Here is a 16,482-nt window from a genome sequence, read left to right as displayed (position 1 = left end):
ATTGACCTGCTTGTGTCATTGGGGAGGGGATTTATAGAATCTTTCTCAGGATATGCAATATCCCCAGTGTTTAACTGCCCCATTAACTCGGGTTCTCTGTGCACAGCTCCTGCCGGATCGGCTGAGGATTTGCTGCATTTTCTGATTGTATTTCTGATTTCTAACGTCCCCAGGATTTGGGATTAGTGGCGCTGGAAGAGCACAGCAGTTCAGGCAGCATCCAAAGTGCAGCGAAATCAATGTTTCAGGCAAAAGCCCTTCATCAGGAATAAAGTTTTTAAGGTCAGGGTGGAATGTGTTGGTGAAGTTGATGACTTGCTCAATCTCCTCGCGGGAGCACGAGGTGGCGCCAATGCAGTCATCAGTGTAGCAGAGGAAGAGGTGGGGAGTGGTGCCGGTGTAATTACGGAAGATCAACTGTTCTACGTGGCCAACAAAGAGACAGGCAAAACTGGGGCCCATACATGTGCCCATGGCTACCCCTTTGGTCTGGAGGAAGTGGGAGGATTCAAAGGAGAAATTGTTAAGGGTGAGGACCAGTTCGGCCAAACGAATGAGAGTGTCGGTGGAAGGGTACTGTTGGGGACATCTGGAGAGGAAAGAATGGAGGGCTTGGAGGCCCTGGTTGTGGCGGATGGAGGTGTAGAGGGATTGGATATCCATGGTGAAGATGAGGCGTTTGGGGCCGGAGAAATGGAAGTCTTGGAGGAGGTGGAGGGCTTGGGTGGTGTCTCGAATGTATGTGGGGAGTTCCTGGAGTAGGGGGATAGGACAGTGTCAAGGTAGGTCGAGATGAGTTCAGTGGGACAGGAGCATGCTGAGACAATGGTCGGCCAGGGTGGTCAGGCTTGTGGATCTTGGGAAGGAGATAGAACCGGGCAGTGCGGTGTTCCCGGACTATGAGGTTGGAAGCTGTGGGTGGGAGATCTCCTGAGGTGATGAGGTTCTGTACTGTCTGGGAGATGATAGTTTTGTGATGGGGGGTGGGGTCATGGTCGAGGGTGCAGTGGGTAGAGGAGTCCTCGAGTTGGCGTTTGGCTTCAGTGGTGTTGAGGTCAGTGGGCAAGACGACCACTGCGCTCCCTTTATCCGCTGGCTTGATGGTGAGGTTGGGATTGGAGCAGAGGGATTGGAGGGCTGCGTGTTGTGAGGGTGAGAGGTTGGAGTGGGGGAGGGGGGTAGACAGGTTAAGGCGGCTAATGTCCCGGCGGCAGTTGGAAATGAAGAGGTTGAGAGCAGGTAATAGGCCAGTGCGGGGTGTCCAGGTGGATGCAGTGTGTTGGAGGTGGGTGAAGGGGTCCTCGGAAGATGGGCGAAACCCTGATTGTGAAAGTAAGCTTGGAGCCGGAGGCGACGGAAGAATTGTTCGACATCACGGCGTGTATTAAATTCATTGATGCGTGGACGGAGGGGGATGAAGGTGAGTCCTTTGCTGAGGACTGAACTTTTGTCCTCAGTGAGGGGGAGGTCTGGAGGGATGGTGAAAACTCGGCAGGGCTGGGAGTTCGGATCTGCTGTGGGTGTGCACCTGGAAGTGGGGTTGGAGCCAGTAACTGGAGTGGGTGTGATGGTGGAGGGAATGGGGGTGGAGTCATGAGCAGGGGTAGTGTTCCCGTTGGGGTTCTGGGTGATGGGGATAGTGACAGTGGGGTCTGTGGGGGGCGTGTCAGTAGAATGCAGGTGAGTGGCACTAGTGGGGGCAGAAGTGGTGGTGACCACAGTAGTAGGGGTGGGGGAAGTCATTGAGTGTGTGGCATCAGCGATTATGTGAGGGGCGGATGTGATGTCACATGTGATGCATGAGGAATTGTGAGGGGTGGAAGTGGTTGTGGGAGTGGCCATGATGAGGGCAGAAGTGACATCATCAATCAGCATGGGTGTGGTAGCTGCATCAGCTGCATGACTAATGGCGTCTGAGTCATTTCCGAGGCCAGGGAAATCTTCTGGAATGTTTGAGGTGCGCTGTTATGGAAGTGGGTAGCTAAAAGTTTTTGTACTTACAGTTTTTGATATTTGAGATGGAATTGAAATACTGTTTGTTGAGAGTATGAATTCTCCTGAGGATGTAGTACAGAGTGGGTCCTTTGCAGTTCTGAGAGAGTGTGGCCCTCAGCTGAGGCAAGGCTGACTGTAGAGAGGTTAGGTGCCGGCGCATTGCTGCAAGTGTGGAGCAGAGGATCTTGAAGGAGAACTGTTGCTGGTGTTTTTGAATCTGTAGTCTGTACTGTTTGTCCTGTTCGGGTCCGAACTCTGCTGGTTTAAAGATGGTCCAGAGTCCGTGTGGGATGAGTTGGTTACGGAGGCAGGCACTGAGGATGCAAATGTGGCTGTGGTAGCGAGTTTGTTTCAGGACATGGTTGAAGAGCTTCAGGGCAGAGGAAATGACCTGGGAGTTGCAGTGGGAGAGGGACTCCCTGAGATTCTTGTAGAGAGAGGAGGAAAACCTCTTCAAGGCAGGCATCCTTGCAAGAGGATTCGCAGTAGGGTTAAAATCAACGAGGTCAAAACAATGACTGCGGATGCTGAAAACCAAATTCTGGATTTGTGGTGCTGAAAGAGCACAGCAGTTCAGGCAGCATCCAAAGTGCAGCGAAATCGATGTTTCGGGCAAAAGCCCTTCATTCGGAAGGATTTGTCTATCACCGCCATCTGCTGGATGGAATTTTTACTGAATGATATTGGGCCGCAGTACCGTCTCCCGCCAGGCGGTGGCGGTCTGTACTGTGTTTCTGAAAAGGCTCCGAGGATCATCGATCAATTTGTAAATTCACTGAAAAGTAAAAGTTTCCAGGGTCGAGCTGTTCCTGTGAACATATTTATTCTTTAACATCTGTTGCAAAACGTGGAAAATCATCAATAAAATACCGGATAGTAAAAGGTGAGTACCAGATCCTCTTTAATTTCAAGAAGTCATTCCCAGTGGGATCGGGTGGCCTCTATTATTGATGAAGGGCTTTTGCCTGAAACATCGATTTTCCTGCTCCTCGGATGCTGCCTGACCTGCTGTGCTTTTCCAGCACCACTCTAAACTAAACTCTGGTTTCCAGCATCTGCAGTCCTCACTTCTCCCCTGGATATAATTCTAGGTGAAAGATCCCAAGGGTTCAGAAAAGATTTACAAGGCTGCTGCCAGGTTTGGAGGCTTTGAGCTATGAGGAGAGGTTGAACAGGCTGGGACTGTTTTCCCTGGAGTGTCAGAAGCTGAGGAGTGACCTTATAGAGGTTTACAAAATGATGGCATAGGTTTAGGGTGAAATATATATATGAAAGAGACCTAAGGGGCAACATTTTCATGCAGAGGGTTGTATGTGTATGCAATGAGCAGCCAGAGGAAGTGGTGGAAGCTGGTACAATTGCAGCATTTAAAAGCCATTTAAATGGGTCTATGAATAGGAAGGTTTTGGAGGAATATGTGCTGGGGGCTGGCAGGTGGGACTAGATTGGGTTGGGATATCTGGTCGGCATGGATGGGTTGGACCGAAGGGTCTGATTCCATGCTGTACGTCTCTATGACTCTTAATCCAAGGAGATGAACGGGGAGCCGCGAGGGACTGTCCAGGGAAAATGTGAGAACTTTTTCCAAAGGACCTGATCAGCTGAACAGAGCCTGGAGCTGGCTCCTGTCAGTATAAGGGAACAGGAGGGAGAGGCAATCTGCAACATTAAAGTCTCAGAGTCAAACACAGCGACTGGAAAGGGAGACGGAAGTAAAAAGGAGGAACATAGTGAGGGCCTTGAGATGGAACACGATTCAATGGGGTTTCTATTTAAATACAAAATATTGCTCGGTAAAAGACACTCTTTGGTCTGCCTGCAACCTGTTGGTCTTCCAGAACAAGGAGTTATTTTTAATTTCAAAAATATACTTTATTCATAAAATTATTTTGATATCTATACAGTTATTGATGCCATTCATACGTAAACATTGTGTTTCTTTACATACAGAGATTGGAATTAATCATTTGTATATACAAGTCTGTACATTTACTATCCAAATATTTATATGAGGCGTCAGTGAGGCCCAATTATGGGCCCCCTGTTCTTCTCAGACAGGCAGATGTTAAACGGTGGTCTTTCCCCACCGCGCCTTGGCAGCAGCTGCCCCAAGCTTCAGCGCGTCCCTCAACACGTAGTCCTGGACCTTGGAATGTGCCAGTCTGCAACACTCAGTCGGGGTCAGCTCCTTCAGCTGGAAGATGAACAGGTTTCGGACCACCCAGAGAGCGTCCTTCACCGAGTTGATGATCCTCCAGGCACAGTTGATGTTCGTCTCAGTGTGTGTCCGGGGAACAGGCCATAAAGCACGGAGTTCCGCGTCACGACGCTGCTCGGGACGAACCTCGACAAACCTGCATTCCTCTCCAGTTTTCCTTTACGTAGGCACATTCCAGAAGGAGGTGTGTGACAGTCTCGTCCCCTGGCCCCCCCGCAGCCACTTCGAGGGCAATGTGCAGTGCGGCTGAGAGTCCTGGCATGCATAAGGAATCTCACAGGCAGAGCCCTTCAACAGCCAAGCCATGTTTTGGTGCTTGTTGGAAAGTTCTGGCAATGAGGCATTCTGCCAAATGACTTTGACATTCTGCTCAGGGAACTGCTCGATAGCATCCGCCCTCCCCTTTTCCCGAAGGGCCTCAAGGACACTATGTGCTGACCACTTCCTGATGGACTTGTGGTCAAAGGTGTTTTTCTTCATAAACTTCTCCACGAAGGACAGGTGGTATGGAACGGTCCAACTACTCGGAGCGTTCCGCGGCAACGAGGCCAGGCCCATCCTTCGCAACACCGGGGACAGGTAGAACCCCAGTACGTAGTGACACTTGGTGTTTGCGTACCGGGGATCCACGCACAGCTTGATGCAACCACACACAAAGGTGGTCATCAGGGTGAGGGTGGCATTGGATGTATTTTCTCCCCCGGTGCCCAGATCTTTATACATCGAGTCCCATCGGACCTGGTCCATCTTTGATCTCCATATAAAATGGAAGATGGCCCGGGTGACTGCGATGGCACAGGTTCTGGGAATAGGCCAGACCTGTGCCACAGAGAACAACACTGACAGTGCTTCACACCTGATGACAAGGTTTTTATCGATGGAGAGTGACCGTTGCTCCCATCTAGGCAATAGTGAGGACTGCAGATGCTGGAAACCAGAGTTTAGAGTAGAATGGTGCTGGAAAAGCACACCAGGTCAGGCAGCATCCGAGGAGCAGGAAAATTGATGTTTTAGGTAAAAGCCCTTAGGGTTTTGATTTTCGAAAATTTCGATTTTCCTGCCCTCAGATGCTGCCTGACCTACTGCTGCTGCCATCTGCCCAGTTGCTGCCTCACTTTGCTGATACACTCCTCCCAAGACTTGGCGAATGCCCCAGCCCCCCCGAACCAAATACCCAGCACCTACAGGTGGTCGGTCCTGACAGTGAAGGGGATCGAGGATTGGTTGGCCCAGTTCCCAAAGAGCATGGCCTCGCACTTGCCTCGGTTTACCTTGGCCCCTGAGGCCCGTTTGAACTGGTCACAAATGCACATGAGTCTGCGCACGGACAGTGGATCTGAGCAGAAAACGGTGACATCATCCATGTACAGGGAGACCTTAACCTTCAGGCCCCCGCTGCCAGGAATAGTCACCCCTCTCAGGCTCGCATCCTTCCTGATGGACTCGGCAAATGGCTTTATGCAGTACACAAACAAGGCCGGAGAGAGAGGGCAGCCCTGCCTGACTCCAGATCTGACTGGGAAGCTATCTGATTCCCACCCACTGATTGAGACTGCACTGACAATGTTGGTGTCGAGCAGTCTGATCCAATTGCAGATTCCCTCCTCAAAGCCCATTTTGGAGAGAACATCTGTCATATACCTGTGTGATATCCTGTCGAAGGCTTTCTCCTGGTCCAGGCTGATCAAGCAGGTGTCCAACCCTCTGTCCTGCATGTTGGCGATCTTATACCTGAGGGGTTCGAGACTCTCAGCGATCTTCCTGCCCAGTACAGCACAGGTTTGGTCAGGGTGAATCACCGATCCCAGAGCAGACCTGACCCGGTTGGCAATGACCTTTGACAAGATTTTGTAATTTGCATTCAACTGTGAGATTGGTCTCCAATTTCTGAATTCCTCCCTCTCCCACTTCCGCTTGTAGATGAGTGTGATGATGCCTTTCCTCATGGATTCACTCATGGTAACCGAAGCATACTGACTTACACCTCCAGCAGGTCCTGGCCAATCAAGTCCCTCAGAGTGGAATAGAGTTCGACCAGTAAGCTGTCACTTCCAGGAGTTTTATTCTTTTGATCTTTGATCTGCCTGAAACCTGTTGGTCCCGAACAAGGAGCTGACCCTGACGGAGTGTTACAGACTGGCACATTCCAAGGTCCAGGACTACGTGCTGAGGGATGCACTACAGCTCAGGGCAGCTGCTGCCAAGGTGCAGTGGGGAAAGAAAATCGCCTGGCACAGGGAGATCCCATGATCCAGAAGGTGGGTCTCCCAGGACGGGACTGAGCTGAGAGCCTGCATCATCAGAGGATCTTGGGATCATCGCTGGATTGTGATTGTGGGAGGGTCGCCAGTTGCGCTGAGCTGCAATTGGTTGATTTATGTTTTAACTTTAAAAATTATAGTCTATTTATAAAAATATCTTTCAATGTACACATTCACAAAAGCAGTTGGGTTCTGCCCAGAGTCAAGCACAGACTCCCGTGTCATGGAGCTGCTCAGGATGAACCCTGACTACATCTTCCTCCAGACTTCCTTTACAAAGGAACATTCCAGAAGGAGATGTGTTACAGTCTGAACCTGCTCCCCCCCCCCCCCCACCACCCCGCAGCCACTTCGAGGTGGCCCAGACTGAAGGATCTCACAGGCAGTGTCCTTCTCACCACCAGCCAAGTGATGTCTTGGTGCTTGTTATTGGCTTTAACATAACTTTTTTTATTTCAAAAATATACTTTATTCATAAATACTTTGATGATCTGTACACTTGGACATGTCATACAAATGTAAACATTTCATTTCTCTGCATCCCGGAAACAGAGTAATCATTCCTATTTACAGGTCTGTACGATTACATTTTAAGCTGAGGCGTCAGCAGAGCCCAAACGACTGCATGGGCCCCCTGTTCTTCGTTAGGCAGGCAGATGTTACACGGTGGTCTTTCCCCACCGCGCCTTGGCAGCAGCTGCCCCAAGCTTCAGTACATCCCTCAACACGTAAACCTGGATCTTGGAAAGTGCCAGTCTGTAACACTCAGTCGGGGTCAACCCCTTCAGCTGGAAGATGAACAGGTTTCGGACCACCCAAAGAGCGTCCTTCACCGAGTTGATGATTCTCCAAGCACAATTGATGTTTGTCTCAGTGTGCGTCCCGTGGAACAGGCCGTAGAGCACGGAGTCCCGTGTCACCTCTACACATTAGGGTGAAAAGAGGGCAGAGAATGAAAATTGCAAAAACAACAATTAGTAAAATAAAAGAAATGGGGGAATTGTTAGAAATGAAAAGAAATGTTGTTTTTGCAGATATAAAAAACATGGACTCTGCAGGTACCTAGGGAAGTATATCTTTACTTTTAATTATGGTTAAATTAAATACTAATTCTGGAGTATAAGATAAGCAAGTTAACTATAAGACCATAAGACCACAAGACATAGGAGTGGAAGTAAGGCCATTTGGCCCATCGAGTCCACTCCGCCATTCAATCATGGCTGATGGGCATTTCAACTCCACTTACCAGCATTCTCCCCGTAGCCCTTTATTCCTTGTGACATCAAGAATTTATCAATCTTTGCCTTGAAGACATTTAGCATCCCGGACTCCACTGCACCTCTTGAACAAGGGTTTTAAACAACCCTTTTAAAATAAGTTTTCAGCAAAAAAAACTGAGATAACTAAAATGCCTGAGTTGTACAAAAATGATCCAAAGTTGATGAAGTGTACAGAGAATGGAATGTAGCAGCAGTATTGATTCAAAATGTTAAACTATATCTTTGACAAAATAATGTAAATGTCAGCACTAACAGGGAGGAAGGTTGCCAACATGGGGAAGGGGAAGTAACAAGGGTGGAGCCAAAATGGGCAGTTGTGTAGTCCTAGGAAGAGAGATTGGGTAATTAGGAGTCTGGAGAGGTGATTTCACTCAGCTCAAAGGTATAACTGTGTAGTACTTTGGATTCTCTTCACTTCAATTGCTTTCTGCAGTTGGGGTCCTTTCTTGCAAGATTGTCTTGTTTCCAGATTTGTTGGTCTCGTCTAAAATTTTATTGAGTTTGTTTCTTACACATTTAAACCTGTCGGACTATAACCTGGTGTTATGTGATTTTTAACTTTGAAGATTAGAGTGTGGAACAGGAAGATAGCACAGTTAAGTACATCAGTTAGCGAGTTTTGAGAAGATTTGTAGCTCCAGTTGAGGTTCTGGATGTAGGTTTGCTCGCTGAGCTGGAAGGTTCACTTCCAGACATTTCGTTCCCCAACTAGGTAACATCTACAGTGGACCTCCAGGTGAAGGACTACTGCTGATTCCTGCTTTCTATTTTATGTTTGGGTTTCTTTGGGTTGGTGATGTCACTTCCTGTGGTGATGTCATTTCCTGTTCTTTTTCCCAGGTGATGGTACATGGGTTCTGACTTGATGTGTTTGTTGATAGAATTCCAGTTGCAATGCCATGCTTCTAGGAATTCTCCTGCTCTCTGTTTGGCTTGTCCTAAGATGGATGTGTTGTCCCAGTCGAAGTGGTGATACATACAGATTAGAGGGGAACCTCAATTATCCGAACGAGATGTGCAGGCACCAGAGCAATAGATCAACACGTAAAATGGCAGTAATGCTAAGTGGAAGAATGGACAGGGAGAGGTTCTTGAACATGGTAGGAAAGGTGGCCCATAGAGATATTCTTGTTTTCATGTGAGGAGGAGAACAGGTAAGGCAGGTGACCTGAGAGCTTGGATTAATACAAATACAAAATACTATGATGTTGTAACTCTTACAGAAACTAGGTTTGAGAGAGGGACAAGACTGGCAGGATTTCGATAGATGTCAAATGTCAGTGTACCTTTTCTTTGATGAAGGGGTCAAACCTGTTCACAGCATTCCAGATGTGATCTGACTCGTGCTTTTAAGCAAAATCGTCCTTGCTTTCACATTCTCTTGGCAATATTCCAATTGACTTCCCATTGAATTTGAATGTGAGCTTTTTTGTGATTCCTGCCCAAGGTCTCTGAAACCCCTGTGTGCTGTTGCTTTCTGCAGTCTATATTTTCCATTTAAGAATAATTTTGAGCTCTTCTATTCCTCCTACCAAAGTGCATGACCTCACATTTTCCCACACTATATTCCTTGTGACAAGTTTTGCATACTCACTGAGCCTCCTATATCCCTGTGCAAGTTTTTTATGTCAATCTCACCACTTGCTTTTCCACCTACTTGGCAACATTACATTAATTTTCCTCAGCCAAGTCATTGATATAGATTATTAGTTGTAGCCCAGCAGAAATTCCTATGGTACTTCACTAATATCCATTTTGAAAATGTCCCTGTTATCCCAACCCTCTGATCTATTAGGCAAAAGTGAGGCCTGCAGATTCTGAAGATCAGAGTCGAGAGTGTGGCACTGGAAAAGCACAGCAGGTCAAGCAACATCTGAAGAGCAGGAGAATCGACATTTTGGGCAAAAGCCCTTCAGCAGGAATGTGGCTGGGAGCTCGGGCTTGGAGAGATAAATGGAAGGGGGTATGGGGCGGATGGGCAGGAAGGAAGATGGACAGGTGGGACAGGTCATGAGGGCAGTGCTGAGCTGGAAGGTTGGAACTGGGATAAGGTGGGGGAAGGAGATGAGGAAACTGGTGAAATGCACATTGATGCCATGGGGTTGGTGGGTCCCAAGGCAAAAGATGAGGCGGTCTTCCTCCAGGTGTAGGATTTTAAGGGTATAGCATTAGAAGACGCCCAGGACCTGCACGTCCTTGGCAGATTGGGAGGGGGAGTTGAAATGTTCGGCCACAGGATGGTGGAGTTGGTTGGTGCTCATGTCTCGGAGATGTTCTCTGAAGTGTTCTGCAAGTAGGTGTCCTGGCTCCCCAGTGTAGAGGAGATCGCATTGGGAGCAACAGATATAGTGAATAACGTGTGTGGAAATGCAGGTGAAACTTTGATGGATGTGGAAGGGCTCCTTTCGGGCCTTGGAAGGAGATGAGGGGGGAGATGTGGACGCAAGTTTTGTAATTCCTACGGTAGCAGAGGAAGGTGCTGGGATGGGAGGGTGGATTGTTGGTGGCGGTGGGGAGGTGGACTTGGAGAGATAATCGGGGAGGGAATGGTCTTTATGGAAAGTGGATGGGATGGGGAGAGAATGGGGTCCATTTGTAGATAGCAGAAATGGCGGAGGATGATGTGATGTGTACGGAGGTTGGTGGGGTGGAAGGTGAGGACCAGGAGGGGAGGGAGTGTTCTGTCCTTGTTCTAGTTGGAGGAGTGGGGTTCAAGTGCAGGGGTGTGGGAAGTGAATGAGATGTGCTGGAGGGCATCATCAAACACATGGGAGGGGAAATTGTGGTCTTTAAAGAAGGAGGCCATCTGGTGTGTTCTGTGGTGGAACTGGTCCTCCTGGGAACAGATGCGGTGGAGGTGGAGGAATTGGGAATACGGGATAGCATTTTGTAGGAGGAGGTGTAATTCAGGAAGCTGTGGGAGTCGGTGGGTTTGTAGAAAATGTCAGGTCCCGGGCCTCCTCCATCACCACTCCCTTACCACCCAACGCCTGGAGGAAACATGCCTCATCTTCCGCCTTGGGACCCTCCAACCCATGGCACCAATGTGGATTTCCTTATTTTTCCTCCTCTAACCTTATCCCAGTTCCAAACTTGCGCTCAGCACCGCCCTCAAGACCTGTCCTACCTATCTATCTTCCTTCCACCTATCCACTCCACCCTCCCCTCTGACCTATCACAATTACCCCCCACCAGTACACTCTCAGTTACCTTCTCCCCAGCACCACCCCCTCCCCTTTGTCTCTCCTCCTCTGATTTTCTAGTTTACCGATTGTCTATCCATTCTAATATACTACCTCTATCTGATGAAGCTACTTAACCTGTGGCACCTTACAAAGTACCTTCTCACAATCCAAGTTTAATTCCATTATCTGCTTTCCCTTTATCTATCCTGCATATAATCGCCTCAAAAAATCCGAGTAAACTTGTCAGGCATAATTTCCCCTTCATGAAATCAAGCTGACGTTGCTTGGTCATGTTATACTTTGCCATTGCATCTTTTATGGCTGATGCTAACATTTTCCTGGTCGCAGGTTTTAAACTAACTGCCTAAGAGTAACCTGTTTTCCATCTCTTTCCATTTTAAAATAAAGGTCTTATGTTTTCCCATTCTCTGGAACTTTTCCAGAATCTAAGATTCCTGGAAGATTAGTGCCAAAGCATCTTCTATCGTGGTAAGTACCTCCTGCCATATGCCAGGCAGCACCCAATTGGGTCAAGGGGATTTATCAATCTATGATTATGATTCTATGTAGCAATTAGCTCCATTAAATTCCCAAGCAATGTTTCTCTCGTGATAGTTATTGTATTTATTTCTTCTCCTCTTGTCCTTGAATATTTAATATTATTTTGAATGATATCAGTGTCTTCTAACATGAAGACTCTTTAAAATGTTTCTTTTTCCACTCAGCTGCCATTTCCTAATTCCTGTTTATTCTTTCCCCAGCCTCATTCTCTAAGGGACGTAACTTCACTTTTGCATCTTTCTTCAATTTTTATATATTTGAAGAAATCCTTGCTGTCCACATTGATATTATTTCCAAGATTTCTCTGAACATTTATTTTCTCCCTCTTTAGATTTTAGTTTGTGATTTTTAAAACTTCCCAACTCTCTGGATTGCCACAGATCTTTGCCACATTATATATTTTATCCTTTTCATTTGATGCTATCCTTAATATCCCTGGATAAACATAGTTTGCTTATCCCTGTCTAGAATACTCTTCTTCCCTGGAATTTATCTTCCTGTCAGCCATTGGCCATTTTCTTCAATGTCTGCCATTGTTTCTCAACCACTCTTTCTGCTGGATCTCCTTTCTCAGTCCACTCCAGCCGGCTCTGCTCTCATTCCTTTGTAATGACTCCGACAGTTGTTTCAACCCATGTTCCTCCCTCTGACACAAAAACTATGTGCAAGCCACCAGAAGTTACCATTAATTTAGTTACTTATTAAGAAATATCACAGATAATCAAATACTGAAACAATTACTTAAACGTTATTGCTCACAGGAACCAAAATACGACTCCTCAAGTTAGCACATTAAACCTCACAACTCAACTTACCTATTAATATATACCAATTATTGATGGAATTTAGCTGTGATTCTCACCAGCAATGTCTGTCTCTGGATGTCCAGTGTTCAACCCTTATGCCGCGTTCATCTTTGAAGATTTTGGACTGAAAGATCCTGAAGATGAATCTTGTGGGATTTTATATCTTGTTGAGTTTCTGGTGTGACATCATTGATGACCATTTCAATCTATTCATCCACACCATTGATTCCCTTCTGGAGTCATCGAATCTGTAGATTGCCCTCTGAGCAAGAGTAGCTTCTCTGTTTTTGTTTCATTTAGTTTTAACTGTTGTTCAAATCACAACTTTCCTGCAATTAACCCTGTTACCTCAGGATACTCCTTCTGCAAGCGATCTTAATCACACACTGAGCACTGAGCAGTAAGAAACACCAATGTCTACCTCCCTACAGTTTGAAAAGTAACCAGTTATCAAAGGGGAAGGCAGTGCTGATGTCACTGAAAGTGTCATCCATGAGTCCAGGCCAATGCTCTAACTAATGTGTCAGACATCCCTCAGTCCTCCCACTGCAGAAACGACCAACAAAGAATTAAATCAGATGGACCACTGGCATTAATCCAGCCACTGGAAATGACAATGGCACACACAGTCCTGTCAACAAGTGAATCATTCCTTACTAATAATTCAGGGCTTGTGCCAGACTGGGAGAGCTAATGAAGCCATCTACCAACAGCCTGTTAATCCTCTGTCCAAGACAGCAACCTCATCATTCAACAGGACACATCACCAGAGGTTACAGTGCAGTGCTATAGAGACAGGAATGAGTTGCCCTGGGGATCTTGGCATTGAATTGGGACCCCATGATGTCTCATAGGTACTGATTCAATCTGGCCAAAGAGTCAACTGGAACAATCACTGAGGGTGGAAAATGTACAGAAGGTATTCTAAGTCTGGGCTTCAATGTCCATCACCAAGAGCTGGCTGGGAGCACCATTATCCATTGAACTGGCTCAGTCCTAAAGGATTGAACAGTTTGACTTGGTCAGTGACAGATGGTGAAGGAACCAGCAAGAGCAAAACAGATAGTGAACCACATCGCCACTGACCCAGCCATCAGAAATACATCTGACCATGGTATTATCAGAAGAAGGGACCAGAACACAGCTCTTTTGGAGAGAAAATCCTGTCATCACATTGACAATCCCCTCTGTTGTGCTGTGCAGCACTATCACCATGCTGAATGGGATCGCTTTCCAAAAGATCAAAGAACTCAGAACAGGGAATCCACGAGGTGGTGTGGGCCATCAGCAGCAGCAGAATTATATCCAGTTCCAATCTGTGACCTCATGGCCAAACACAATCCCCTCATATTTCCAGAATTTTCTGTTTTTATTTTTTGAATGATTGTGTGTGATGAAATCACCGGGATTTGTTATGAGGATGTGAACGTATTTGTTAACAACATGTTCATTGCAGCTTAAGAGGAGGCAGGAGATTCAAATGAAATGTCTGTGCTTTGCAAAAGATTGACTTTGTGGATATTGAGTTAGATACTTTTGTTAACTGGGGTTTTGTAGTGTTTCAATGTTAAATGCACATTTTACCCCCAAAATGAACCTACAAAGTATCTAAGTATAACAATAGACTCGGATTTTCTTGCAATGATTTCTTTGTTGATTTAAAAACAGATGTGAAACTGCGATTGTGCAGGAGGACCATTCCCCCACCCTGAGAGTTTTCCACAAGTAACTTCCTCCTTGCTGCTTCCTGCCTCCTTCAATGTAAAGACATGGCAGACCTGGTTTTGTTTTAAAGAATCAGCTCCAAGTAATGTCAGTCATGCTCAGTCCTGTGACTGTTCTTGTGGAGCACGTTTTTACAAGTTGGGGAATTTGAGATGACAGATAATAATGATTTGTGAGTATGATGATGAACAAAATGTAAACAGGTTCAGGAATGGAACAGGAAGTCCACTTCTCAAAGTGATCAGGCTCAGTGGAAAAAGCAAACTGAACAATTCAAGTATGTTAGAGACCATAGGACTGTAAGATAGGAGCAGAATTAGACCACTCAGCACATCAATCATGACTGTCATGTTTATCAGCCACATTTGACTGCCTTCACCCACTAACATTTGACTAATTGTGAACCTACCTATCTCTGTCTAAAACACACTCAATGACTTGGCCTCCACTGCTGTGGACCCTGTTGTGCAATGTGTTCCACAGATTAACCACTCTCTGTCTGAAGAAATTCCTCCTCATTTCAGTTCTAAAGAGTCGTCCCTTTTCCTCTTCAAAACTCTCCCCCTTTCACTTTGTGAATGTGATTAATTACAGATTCACAGAATTGTTCCAGTGCAGGAAGTGGCCATTCAGCCCATTATGTTCAGCACTGCTCGCTGAGCGTTTTAACTCAGTGTCGATACCTTCTCATTTCCTCATAACTCTGTACATTGTTTTATGTGGAAATTTAATCTTCCTCCACCACACCCCCAGGCAGTACACACTGGGCATGAGCCACTCACTGAGTCAAAACCTTTCATCTCACTTTGAATTTGCTTGTTTTTCAAATTCCTTTAAACGGCAGCTCCTGGCTCTTCGTCCATTCAAAGCTGGGACCAGTGTTCCTTGTCGACTATAAGACCATAAGACATAGGAGTGGAAGTAAGGCCATTCGGCCCATCGAGTCCACTCCGCCATTCAATCATGGCTGATGGGCATTTCAACTCCACTTACCAGCGTTCTCCTCGTAGCCCTTAATTCCTCGAGACAACAAGAATCTATCAATCTCTGCCGTGAAGACATTTAGCGTCCCGACCTCCACTGCACTCTGTGGCAATGAATTCCACAGGCCCACCACCCTCTGGATGAAGAAATGTCTCCGCATTTCTGTTCTGAATTGACCCCCTCTAATTCTAAGGCTGTGTCCACGGGTCCTAGTCTCCTCGCCTAACGGAAACAATTTCCTAGCGTCCACCCTTTCCAAGCCATGTATTAAGTTGTACGTCTCGATTAAGTCTCCCCTTAATCTTCTAAACTCCAATGAATACAATCCCAGGATCCTCAGCCGTTCCTCATATGTTAGACCTACCATTCCAGGGATCATCCGTGAGAATCTCCGCTGGACACGTTCCAGTGCCAGTATGTTCTTCCTGAGGTGGGGGGACACAGTACTCCAAGTGGGGCCTAACCAGAGCTTTATAAAGTCTCAGTAGCACATCTCTGCTTTTATATTCCAACCCTCTTGAGATAAGTGACAACATTGCATTCACTTTCTTAATCACGGACTCAACCTGCATGTTTACCTTTAGAGAATCCTTGACTAGCACTCCCAGATCCCTTTGTACTTTGGCTTTACTAATTTTCTCACCATTTAGAAAGTAGTCTCTGCTTTTATTCTTTTTGCCAAAGTGCAAGACCTCGCACTTGCTTACTTTGAATTCCATCAGCCATTTCCTGGACCACTCTCCCAAACTGCCTAGATCCTTCTCAGCCTCCCCACTTCCTCAGTACTACCTGCCTGTCCACCTAACTTTCTATCATCTGCAAACTTCGCTAGAATGCCCCCAGTCCCCTCATCCAAATCATTAATATATAATGCAAATAGCTGTGGCCCCAACACTGAACCCTGTGGGACACCACTCGTCACCGGCTGCCATTCCGAAAAAGAACCTTTTATCCCAACTTTCTGCCTTCTGTTAGACAGCCAATCCTCAATCCATACCAGCAGCTCACCTCGAATACCATGGGCCCTCACCTTGCTTAGCAGCCTCCCGTGTGGCACCTTATCAAAGGCCTTTTGGAAGTCTAGATAGACCACATCCACTGGGTTTCCCTGGTCTAACCTACTTGTCACCTCTTCAAAGAATTCCAACAGGTTTGTCAGGCATGACCTCCCCTTACTGAATCCATGTTGACTTGTTCTAATCAGACTCTGCTCTTCCAAGAATTTAGAAACCTCATCCTTAATGATGGATTCTAGAATTTTACCAACAACCGAGGTTAAGCTAATTGGCCTATAATTTTCCATCTTTTGTCTTGATCCTTTTGTGAACAAGGGGGTTACAACAGCCATCTTCCAATCATCCGGGACCTTTCCTGACTCCAGTGACTCTTGAAAGATCTCTACCAATGCCTCCGCTATTTCCTCAGCCACCTCTCTCAGAACTCTAGGGTGTATCCCATTGGGGCCAG

The sequence above is a fragment of the Hemiscyllium ocellatum genome, chromosome 35 (genome assembly GCF_020745735.1).
Source record: "Hemiscyllium ocellatum isolate sHemOce1 chromosome 35, sHemOce1.pat.X.cur, whole genome shotgun sequence".
Taxonomy (NCBI): Eukaryota; Metazoa; Chordata; class Chondrichthyes; order Orectolobiformes; family Hemiscylliidae; genus Hemiscyllium; species Hemiscyllium ocellatum.
Note: the sequence above shows the minus strand (reverse complement) of the source record.